This window comes from Aquarana catesbeiana, linkage group LG03 (assembly GCF_042186555.1).
Source record: "Aquarana catesbeiana isolate 2022-GZ linkage group LG03, ASM4218655v1, whole genome shotgun sequence".
In the NCBI taxonomy this organism is placed as follows: Eukaryota; Metazoa; Chordata; class Amphibia; order Anura; family Ranidae; genus Aquarana; species Aquarana catesbeiana.
Window position 1 is genome coordinate 252,449,782 of NC_133326.1, and position 12,349 is coordinate 252,462,130.

The 12,349-nt window shown below is 42.5% G+C and overlaps 1 protein-coding gene across 1 annotated transcript in view; it reads left to right on the forward strand.

The window, feature by feature from the left end:
• Positions 1-2,637: 2,637 nt before the first annotated feature.
• LOC141132027 (CD276 antigen homolog) overlaps positions 2,638-12,349 on the forward strand; it is an 84,652-nt gene continuing 74,940 nt past the window's right edge. The window contains exons 1-3 of the mRNA XM_073619977.1: positions 2,638-2,764; positions 3,439-3,556; positions 3,675-3,749. The gene's annotated coding sequence lies outside the window, so the exon portion shown is untranslated. The remainder of the gene's footprint in view (positions 2,765-3,438; positions 3,557-3,674; positions 3,750-12,349) is intronic.

Here is a 12,349-nt window from a genome sequence, read left to right on the forward strand (position 1 = left end):
ATAATCAGCACTAAACCTGAACAGTCACTGAACACAGTTTGAAGCACAAAGTAACTTTTAAAACAGTTGGACTATTTTTCCACATTTTTTATTTTTTATATTCAATATTTTATATTCAATATCTAACTGTTTATTATGGAATATTCACTATTTACATCTGTGGTTATATGTTTATGGTTTGAATTCTGATACAGAGGATCAAACACACTTATTACTTTGCTTGCAAAAAGTGTTTACTTTAAACATCCTCTATTCCCAGAGGGTGTAACACTTCTAGTTTATTATAATTTTTGGTTTCATTACATGTTTGCTGCATGATTATTGTATGAGTGCAATTCATCACTTTGACCCCTACCAGAGGGTGTAACACACCTATTCTATTTGTGATTTTTGGCGTACATTTTTATTTTTTAGTTTATCACACAACTTTATATTACTAGGAACATTAAATTGCACCATTTGCACACATCTACTAGCTTTGTGACAGGCAGGGGGTGCAACACACCTTACACCAAATCTTCAGAAAATTTTATATCCTGCTCTCAAACTTTTTGTGTCGGAAATTCCGACGGAAAAAGTCGATGGAGCCCACACACGATCGGAATTTCCAACAACACAATCCAATCGCACTTTTTCCATCGGAAAATCCTACTGTGTGTATAGGGCATTAAGGTTTGACCTCATATTATATGGTTTTGGTAAATCTGAAGACAAAAATTTGCAGAAAATCCAATAGCGTATATGGGGTCTTAAACTCTGGAGTGCACTGATTTTCTCTAAAGCCTCGTACACACGATCAGATTTTCGGACGACTGTTCGTCCCTTTTTTGTTGCATGCTAGTCTCATGTCGAAAGTGAAGGTTACTCACCATACGAAAATTTTCGCATGGCAGAACTTCAGAAGTGACGTAATGTGTTGAATAGGTTTGTATGTATTATTTTGTTTCTGAGCATGCGTAGTCTTGCTCTTACGATTTTTTTTCGGATGAAAACCGTATTAATTAAACGAGTTCATGTACGACAAAAATTTTATAGTCTGCACATCCAGCTTTTGTCAGACGAAAAACCGGAAACGGCTGTTGAAAGCTCCATGCTAACGATCCGAAAATCGGCAGATCGTTCATCGAACGAAATTTTACTTCCGATTTTTGTATCGTGTGTACGGGCCTTAAAGCTGGCCATGGATCGAAATTTGGCCAGTTCACTAGGAACCTAAGTTTTGATCCATCCATGGCCATTCTTTTTCGAGAGGAGGCAATTTAATGTTCTACGTGAAAATGTTGGATGATTTTGCTGATCAAATGAAAGTTTTTCAACAGTCCTGTTTGTAAATTCTTGTTCAATCATGTTCCTAATCGACTGCTTTGCTGGTCAGTATATTCTGACAGCAGAGGAGTCGCACTGTCAGAATACAAAAGCGTAGGATTTCCCTGTCCACCTCAAATATGTGGATGGGACAATCATTTCAGTTTTTTTTGATCATCCCGCTGGCTGATGTACATTTGGCACTGTTAGGCCCCTTTCACACGATCGGACCGTTCAGGTCCGCCTGTCAGTTTTGACGGCGGACCTGAACGGGCGCTCCATGTTAGCCTATGGAGCGTCGGATGTCAGCGGAGACATGTCCGCTGACATCCGACCCCGTCCGATCCGCTAAAAGCAGACGGATGGCTTTACGTCCAGGTCCGTCGCTATCGGATCAGGTGAGATCTGATGAAAATGGACACGCTGTCCGTTTTCATCCCATCTCTCCATAGGCGGCAACGGCGCCTGACAAGCCCCTTCCCGCTCAGTGAGCAGAGAGGGACCTGTCATCCGCTGGCTCAGCGGAGATCAACGGACTGATCTCCCGCTGAGCTGGTGGACCGAGGCGGACTCCGTAGAAACAGAGTCCACCTCGTGTGAAAGGGGCCTTAGAGCTTCCTTGGTGAAGCATGAGGCATTTTTTGAGGCATTTTTGCCTCACCACATTATGGTGAGGCAAAAACAATGCTTTGCAACTGCCTCTATTTAATTTTATTGAAATGTGCTACAAGTGTACCATAACCGTACTCAGGCTTGGTTCACACCTATGCAGATTGCTTTTGATCCATTTTTGCAGTGCCTTTTGCGGTGCATTTTGCATTTTTGCACATGCGGTTTTGATGTATTTTTGTGCGTTTTTTTTATGCATTTGGAGTTTGGCATTTTGATGCTTTTTTTTAATATTTTTGGGGAAATTTGTTGTTGGGTGGATTAAAAAACACAAAACGTGGCAAAATCACGGCAAAAACACACTACATGCTTTTCTGCAGCTTCTCCAATGAGGTCTATTGAACCAAAAACGCACAGTTTTTTAAAAAAAAAGTCCCTGACCCTTTCCAAAAACGCAGCAGCTGAAAAAAAGCATAGATGTGAATGTGTCCCATAAGAAACCATGTTAAATGGATTGTAGTGCTTTTCTGCAAAAAGCAATAAAAAATGCATAGGTGTAGCATGTTCAAGGCATGGATGCAATGTGTCCCGAAATTGTCAATAATGGTATAGGTACAGTAATGCAAGTTAATTGCTGCTGTAAAAGACAGCAGCTCCTATTACAGTTGTATTTAGCAGTTCAAATATTGTACTTCTGAACCAACTTTATGAAAATAGAAGGGTGTGTGTGTGTAGGTGTGTACACAATGATAAGAGACTGTCAGCTGCTCTGACCAACTAGTACTGTAAAACTAATACTGGAACTAGATCTGCAGGAGAATGAACTTCCAAGCAACAGACAGCTGAACAAGTAAGTATAAACACTCTTCTATTGTAGTTTGTGGCAGAATTGTTTTGCTGGTATCTTTTTCTACTTTGTCACAGATTGCATTTACAGTATGTCTAAACAACCGCTAATGAAATGCATAAGAGAAAATGTTTGCTCAGCATGTTAAAATGCTATGTTGCTGCTTTATCAGAATTTGTATAATATTGCATGTATAATTACTGCAGGAGAATGGAACTAAAGTGCATCATCTAAAAGGGAAAAAAAAAAGATCTTGCCCTGAAAACATTTTTGGCCTAGGCTAAAAATCCAAAATATTATATCATGCCGGATATACTGTATGGTCTAAATGTAAAGCTGAACTCTGGGCAGATGATACACACACACACACACCCTGCCCCTGAACACTGCTATAAATACAGATCTATGTACATGGACACATTAGATAGAATGAAACTACATTCACTGGCACAAAAAAAACAATGAAAAATGCCTCTATAAACGATTTTTTTTTCCTGCCTATGTGCATGAAGCCAAAGGGTTGAAAGAAAAAGAAGGCAAAACTTAAGTTAAAGTGCATAACCATAAAACTAGGGAGTGGTAAATATGTACCTGTGAGGTCTGCAATGGAAATCTTGCTGTTATTCTTTTTATTCGAGAGTACATCCTTGTTTAGCATGTTTTCTTCTTTTTTTTAGCATATTGCTGAGCAACTGTCAAAAAAAAACCCCCACAACACTCCTGACAGGGAAATTCCACAAAGCATAGTATGGAGCAAGCAAGGACTACGTGATGAAGATGTACAAGAGGAAAGTTGTGAGTACAGGAAACACAGAGATACAGTCCAAGACGCACCAACGTTGTTTTTCAGCTTTTGCACAAATATATCTCTAACCCCAATTAATAAGTGAATGTATTTGCATTTCTTTATCAGAAAGAAGTGAAAGAAGAAGACACGGGCCACCACCGAGAAAATGTCTTTTATATTGATGGAATCTTCAGCTTTCAGGTATGAATCTTTGGTTAAGGCCTCAAAGCACACTGGACATTTTCTAAACTCTCCTAGAAGCCTTCCTCCTGGCAGCAGTGTTTTGGCAAAAAAAACCAACACCTGGCGCTTGTAAAAGTGTGTATCACGTTTAACCACATTTACCCGGGTCAAGTGTTTGGGCATTAACCAGTTGCCGACTAGCTGCCGCATTTATACTGCAGCGAGTTGGCTCGGCTGCGCGGATCGACAAACTGATACATCGGTTTGTGCACTGGCTTATGCAGGCGCACGCACCAGCGGGAGCTCACCCATGGGAAAGAAAGGCAGGACGAGGATCTGCCTTTGTAAACAAGGCTGATCCCCGTTCTGACAGGGGAGGAGAAAGAGATCAGCTGTTCCTAGTGATCAGGAACAGCGATATCTCTCTACTCCCAGTGAGCCCATCCCCCTGACAGTTAGAAACACCTCCCTAGGGAACACTTAACCCTTTGATCACCACTAGTGTTAACTCCTTCCCTGCCAGTGCCATTTATACAGTGATCAGTGTGGTAGTTCTGACTCAACTACAAGGCGATAAACGTAATCTCCAGCTTCATATAGGGCTTATAGACCTGATAACTTTTTTTATCCCCTGCATCAATTCAGACCGCTTAACTCAATGAATAAACTTACTGTTGAGGAGACAGACGATGAAGCCTTTCGAATGTTCCGTTTAATGAAGGATATACATAGGTAGAAAAACGTTGATGTTGTTAGCCACGTGGAAAGATGATTACAGCATGATAGAATACTGATCAATGAACTGGAGAAAGGAAAGGGGAGGGGATATAGAGAAGTACATAGGGAGAGAGGAATCAACTTAGACAGAGGCAGACGGCTTAAAGACAAAGAGCAATAATTAACCAAATAGTGTAACACAGATGAAATGACAATAAATCACATAGTGTAACACAAAACTCCCTGTCTGAAATCTTTAGATGTCATGACCTTAAATTTTATATATATATTCAATAAGTCCAATACTTATAAATGTCCTGGAACCTGTAATGAGAAGCATGCAACAAGTAAACATAAACATAAGTTCAACAGGACTGCATAACATGTAGTAGTCCGATATATGACCTTTTCAGAGAATACGAAAGTTCCAAGTAGAAAATATGAATCTCTCTCCGGCCAGCAGTTGAAATGGAAGTTGGACCATAGCAAAAACATAGCAACGTGAGATTTGAAGTTTTTCTTGTAACCTCAAAGAATATCTCCACCTTTCCCACTTGTGGTGTTGCTAGGTAAAGGAGTATCCCAGTCTATGTTCTCAGTAGATAATAGGGATGGGCCGAACACTCCCCAGTTCGGTTCGCAGCAGAACATACGAACAGGCTAAAAATTTGTTCAAACACGCAAACACTGTTAAAGTCTATGGGACACAAACGTGAAAAATCAAAAGTGCTAATTTTAAGGGTTAATATGCAAGTTATTGTCATAAAAAGTGTTGTGGCGCATTTTCCCCGTGTTTAGAACAGTCCCTGCACAAAATGATATTTCTAAAGGAAAAAAAGTCATTTAAAACTACTCGTGGCTATAATGAATTGTCTATGGGAGAAATCAAATGTTCTAATTTTAAAGGCTTATTTGCATGGTATTGTCATAAAAAGTGTTTGGGGACCTGGGTCCTGCCCCATGTATAAATGCAAAAAAAGTTTTAAAAACGGCCGTTTTTTCGGGAGCAGTGATTTTAACCACTTGTTGACCACTGCATGTACAGATACGTCGGCAGAATGGCACGGCTGCGCAAATGGGCGTACCTGTGCGTCTCTTTCAATTTCCTGCCATGTGGTCGCGTGCGTGCGGACCCTGCTCCGAGCTCCGTGAGTGTGATCGTGGGTCCCGCGGACTCAATATCCATGGGGATACCCGCAATCGTCTCACGGAGCTGAAAAATGGGGAAATGCTAATGTAAACAAGCATTTCTCCATTCTGCCTAGTGACACTGTCACTGATCACCGCTCCCTGTAATCAGGAGCGGTGATCAGTGTAGTGTCACATGTAGCTCCTCCCCCCAACAGTTAGAATCACTGTCTAGGACACACTTAACACCTGCAGAGCCCCCTCCTGGTTAACCCCTTCACTGCCAGTCACATTTACACAGTAATCAATGCATTTTTAATCGCACTGATCGCTGTATAAATGTGAATGGTCCCAAAATTGCACCAAAAGTGTCCGATCTGTCTGCTATAATGTCGCAGTCACGATAAAAATCGCTGATTGCTGCCATTACTAGTAAAAAAAAAAAAATATTAATAAAAATGCCATAAAACTATCCCCTATTTTGTACATGCTATAACTTTTGCGCAAACCAATCAATAAACGCTTATTGCGATTTTTTTTTTTTTTTTTTAACAAAACTATGTAGAAGAATACATAAATTCGTATCGGCCTAAACTGAGGAAAAAAATTTTTTTTATATATTTTTTTGGGGGGATATTTATTATAGCAAAAAGTAAAAAATATTGCTTTTTTTTCAAAATTGTCGCTCTTTTTTTGTTTATAACGCACAAAATAAAAACCGCAAAGGTGATCAAATACCACCAAAAGAAAGCTCTATTTGTGGGGAAAAAAGGACATCAGTTTTGTTTGGAAGCCACGTCGCATGACCGCGCAATTGTCAGTTAAAACGATGCAGTGCTGAATCACAAAAAGTGCTCTGGTCTTTGGCCAGCCAAATGGTCCGGGGCTGAAGTGGTTAATAATGAAACAATAAAAGTGAAATATTCCTTTAAATTTCATACCTGGGGGTGTCTATAGTATGCCTGTAAAGTGGCGCATTTTTCCAGTGTTTAGAACAGTCCCTGCACAAAATGACATTTCTAAAGTAAAAAAAGTAATTTAAAACTACTCGCAGCTATAATGAATTGTCGGGTCCCGGCAATACAGATAAAAGTCATTGGAAAAAACGGCATGGGATCCCCCCAGTCCATTACCAGGCCCTTTGGGTCTGGTATGAATATTAAGGGGAACCCCGAACCAAAATTTTAAAAAAATTGAGTGGGGTCCCCCCAAATCCCATACCAGGCCCTTCAGGTCTGGTATGGATATTAACGGGAACCCCGCACCAAATTTTTTTTTTTTTTTAAAGCGGGGGTCCACCTATCTATCCTTCTTCCTTTTTTTTTTTTTTTTTTTTTTTTTTTTTTTTTTGAGTTCATTCACAAACTTTTCTTCTCAGCATTACATACTCACATATTGTGTGTAATATGTCCACCTGTGTCAGATTTCGTCGGAAAGAATAACTTATATTATTCACTGCAGGCGGTTTCCATTTTCATTGTGGGCATTTGAAGCCCACAAGCATTTATTTCCTGGATGTGGTGAATGCTGTGCTCCCAGCATTCACTGCTCATTCCCGCACATGCTCAGTGGCATCCTGGGAAGCCTGAGACTAGCTCCCAGGAGTCTGGGAGAGGCTAGAAACACGCCTACTCCCACGGGAGGAGAACCAGGAAGTGCAAAGAAGAATAGAAAAATAAAAGGTAATTACGGCGATTTAAATTTTTTTTTAAACGGCATGTCAGCATCTAGGCAAGGAAGAGAATACATACAGATATTGTTCAAAATTTGTGTGGAACTCCGCTTTAAATGGCGTAGGGGTCCTCCTCAAAATCCATACCAGACTCGAAGGGTCTGGTATGGATTTTAAGGGGAACCCCTTTCCAAAATAAAAAAAATGGCGTGGGGGTCCCCCAAAAATCCATACCAGACCCTTATCCGAGCACGCAACCTGGCAGGCCGCAGGAAAAGAGGGGGGACGAGAGAACGCCCCCCCTCCTGAACTGTACCAGGCCACATGCCCTCAACATGGGAAGGGTGCTTTGGGGTAGCCCCCCAAAGCACCTTGTCCACATGTTGATGGGGACAAGGGCCTCATCCCCACAACCCCTGCCCGGTGGTTGTGGGGGTCTGCGGGTGGGGGGCTTATCAGAATCTGGAAGCCCCCTTTAACAAGGGGACCCCCAGATCCCAGCCTACCTGTTTGAAATGGTAAGGGGTACATTGTACCCATAAAAAGGGGGGAGGGTTAAAAGGTAACCCTAAGAAACAATCAAGGGAGATCAGCCACAGTATATGAATTAGTTATTAGAAGCTTTATTGGTGAAGTACAAAATTATTAACAGTGTTCCAATCCAGGCAGAACAACCCTACCCTGGTTGGATAATCATGTAATTGGCAAAAAAATCATGAATCACTAATAAAATCACATGGTAATAAGACAATATTGTCACAAAGTAACCACTTCAGCCCCGGAAGGATTTTCCCTCTTCCTGACCAGAGCACTTTTTACAATTTGGCACTGCGTCGCTTTAACTGCTAATTGCGCGGTCATGCAATGCTGTACCCAAATGAAATTTGCGTCCTTTTCTTCCCACAACTAGAGCTTTCTTTTGATGGTATTTGATCACCTCTGTGATTTTTATTTTGTGCGCTATAAACGGAAAAAGACCGAATATTTTTGAAAAAAAATGATATTTTCTACTTTTTGGCCAAAATGTATTCGGCCACATGTCTTTGGTAAAAAAAAATGTCTATAAGCGTATATTTATTGGTTTGCGCAAAAGTTATAGCGTCTACAAACTAGGGTACATTTTCTGGAATTTACACAGCTTTTAGTTTATGACTGCCTATGTCATTTCTTGAGGTGCTAAAATGGCAGGGCAGTACAAACCCCCCCAAATGACCCCATTTTGAAAAGTAGACACCCCAAGGAAATTGCTGAGAGGCATGTTGAACCCATTGAATATTAATTTTTTTTGTCCCAAGTGATTGAATAATGACAAAAAAAAAAAAGTTGTCACTAAATTATATATTGCTCACACAGGCCATGGACATATGTGGAATTGCACCCCAAAATACATTCAGCTGCTTCTCCTGAGTATGGGGATACCACATGTGTGGGACTTTTTGGGAGCCTAGCCGCGTACGGGGGCTAGGCGTTTACGGGGGGCGTAAATTTTTTATTTCACTCCTCACTACCTATCACAGTTTTGATGGCCATAAAATGCCCCCCCAAATTACCCCATTTTGGAAAGTAGACACCCCAAGCTATTTGCTGAGAGACATGTTGAGTCCATGGAATATTTTATATTTTGATACAAGTTGCGGGAAAGTGACAAATTTATTTATTTTTTTTTGCACAAAGTTGTCACTAAATGATATATTGCTCACACAGGCCATGGGAATATGTGAGATTACACCCCAAAATACATTCTGTTGCTTCTACGGGGATACCGCAGGTATGGGACTTTTTGGGAGCCTAGCCGCGTACGGGGCCCCGAAAACCAATCACAGCCTTCAGGATTTCTAAGGGCGTAAATTTTTGATTTCACTCTTCACTGCCTATCACAGTTTCGGAGGCCATGGAATGCCCAGGTGGCACAAACCCCCCCAAATGACCCCATTTTGGAAAGTAGACACCCCAGGCTATTTGCTGAGAGTATCCCCATACTCAGGAGAAGCAACAGAATGTATTTTGGGGTGTAGATTTACAGAGGAGGTACTGCTAAAATTACTGCCCTCGATCTGACCTTCTCGGTGATACCTCACATGCATGGTGCAATTGCTGTTACATTTGACGCCAGACCGACGCTTGCGTTCGCGTTTGCGCGAGAGCAGGGGGGGACAGGGGTGCTTTTTTTTTTTTTTTTTTCTTTATTTTTTTTGCTTTTTTATCTTATTTTTAAACTGTTCCTTTCATTTTTTTTAAATAATTTTTATTATCTCAGGGAATGTAAATATCCCCTATGATAGCAATAGGTAGTGACAGGTACTCTTTTTTGAAAAAATTGGGGTCTATTAGACCCTAGATCTCTCCTCTGCCCTCAAAGCATCTGACCACACCAAGATCGGTGTGATAAAATGCCTTCCCAATTTCCCAATGGCGCTGTTTACATCTGGCGAAATCTAAGTCATGAAATGCTCGTAGCTTCGGGTTTCTTAGGCCACAGAGATGTTTGGAGCCACTCTGGTCTCTGATCAGCTCTATGGTCAGCTGGCTGAATCACCGGATGCATTCTCAGGTTCCCTTTTGGGACAGGAGAGCCAGAGAAAAACACAGAAGACGGTGGGGGGGGGGTCATTCTTTCCCACTGCTTGTAAAAGCAGTCTAGAGGCTAATTAGCCACTAGGATTGCTTTTACATGAAAGCCGACCGCTGGCTGAAAAGAATGATACCAAGATGATACCTAAACCTGCAGGCATCATTCTGGTATAACCACTCAAAGTCCAGCAACATACCAGTACGTTGCTGGTCCTTGTTGGGCATATATTGTAATCTTTTTTTTTTTTTCATGCAGCCTGTGGGCTGAACGAAAAAAAGAGATTGATCGGTGGGTATGCCCACCATTAGAATACCTCCTTTCATCCACCCACTTCTAATGATGGGCATACATGCACCATTTATATATGCCGAAGCATGGGGGCATCCTCCCGCAAAAGGTAGGAGCAAATCGCTCCGCTGCCCCCATGCTTCGGCATATATCACCTCCACTGGAGTCACGGCTTTATATATTGTGGGAGCAAACACTGTTGCTGTCAAGATAAATAAATCCGTGCTGCAGCTAAATGGCGTACCTGAAGACAAAAAAATGGTTAACAATAAAACACAGTAAACAGTAATGTATAAAAAATTGCATACCTGAAAAGCAAACATGATAAAACATAATAACAATTAAACAGTTGCAGAATAGAATACAGTAAAAAAAAAAACAGAACAATAGAGAGAATAGAGAGAGAGAGATCAATAAAACGACAACTATTTTTTTTTTATTTTATATATATATTTTTTTTTTTACTCTTTTTTTGTAACTCTAACTTTTGTAACTGTAACTGGTTCGGGTCTCTCAAAATGCGATGGCATCTTGGGAGACCCTGTGAAAGTGCGCCTAGTCTGTGCAATGCTGTACTCTACGCTAATACTCAACTAGTGTATGGTAGCGTTCAAAACATTCACCAATGCAAAGACCAGGATTGTCAGGACAGGAGGGACAATAATAGCGGGTGTCACGCCTATATCCGTGCTTGTTGCAGACACGACATCTTTTTTGGGAGGGTTCGTTGGGTAGGGGTACTTGGGAGGACATAACGAAAATGCCTCTCATGCAGCCGACTGCATTTGGTTGGGGATGTGAATGGGGGAAGTACGGGCGCCGCAGAAGTGGTGGGTTTCCAATTAGGATTGGCGAATGCAGCAGGAAGGGCATTATGGGCATGACGGGCCTGTGTTTGTCTTCTTCTTGGTGGCAGCGGGACACTACTTGTGCTTGCCACCTCACCAGCTTGAACTGCACTTATGGGACTCGCCACGTCACCAAGTGTTACTGCAGTGCTGGTTTGACTATGACCGGGGTGTACTAAGCCGCTGGTGCTTGCCAGTTCACCAAAATGCTACCAAAAAAACAGTTAGCGATCGCAGGGATCAGGCCTGACTCTGCGAACGCTGCAGTTATGCGTTTAGTGTTTTGTAAGTGACAGTGATCGATCGATACTGCACTTGGGTGGGCTGGGCTGGGCCGGGCAGAGGAGCAAAAAGCAGGTGCTAGCAGGTATCTGGGCTGATCCTGCTAACACTGCGTTTTTGGGAACCCTAAACTGCTGGGGACGCTAGTATAGATCTGATCGGATGAGATATTGATCCGTTCAGATACTATACCACTAAGGGAGGTGTACGGTGTGTGCGTGGGTGTTAGCGGTACTGGCGCTAACCTGAGGCTGCCTGGGGCGACGCAGATCCTATCTGACCCTAAAACCTAAGTTATATCACCGCCGGGCGATCAGGGGGCTAAACCTTTATTAGGTAATAAACAGCGGGTGCCCTGACACTATAAAAAATAAACTAACTAACCAGCATCACCCGTAACAGTTATACGGTGGGTACCCTAGACCTAAAGGGGGCTAACACTAACTGCCCTAGCACACTAACTGTCACAAACTGACACCAATGCAGCAATCAGAAAAAAAAAAAAAAACTGCTTGGTGCCACTGTGACAGAGGGAGGGGTGATTGGGGGGTGATCAGGGGGTGATGGGGGTGTACAGTATGCCTGGCGTGTTCTACTGTGTGTGTATGTGTTGTGCACTCACTTCGATGTCTTCTCTCCTCGTCGCCGGAAAATACCGAGCCGAGGAGAGATGACATCACTTCCTCTGCTGCTGTTTACTATACAGCAGCAGAGGAAGGATTTCATTGGCTGGGAGCGATCGCGAGGGGGGGGGGGCACGAATGGATGGCCTCCCACTCACCTCTGATCGCTCCCGGACAGAAGTCGACCGCCTCGAGCACCGTACAGTACAGGTACAGGTACGTGATTTTGCCTGCCCGTGCCATTCTGCCGCAGTATATCTGCGTGAGGCGGTCGGCAAGTGGTTAAAAAGCGCTAATGATGCATGACCCTGCTATATCAAGACTAATGCCGCGTACACACGGTCGGACTTTTCGTCTACAAAAGTCCGACAGCCTGTCCGACATACTTCCGACGTACCTTCGGCGGACTTGCGGCAGACTTTCTTACGAACGGACTTGCCTACACACGACCACACAAAAGTACGACAGCCTAGTACGCGGTGACGTAC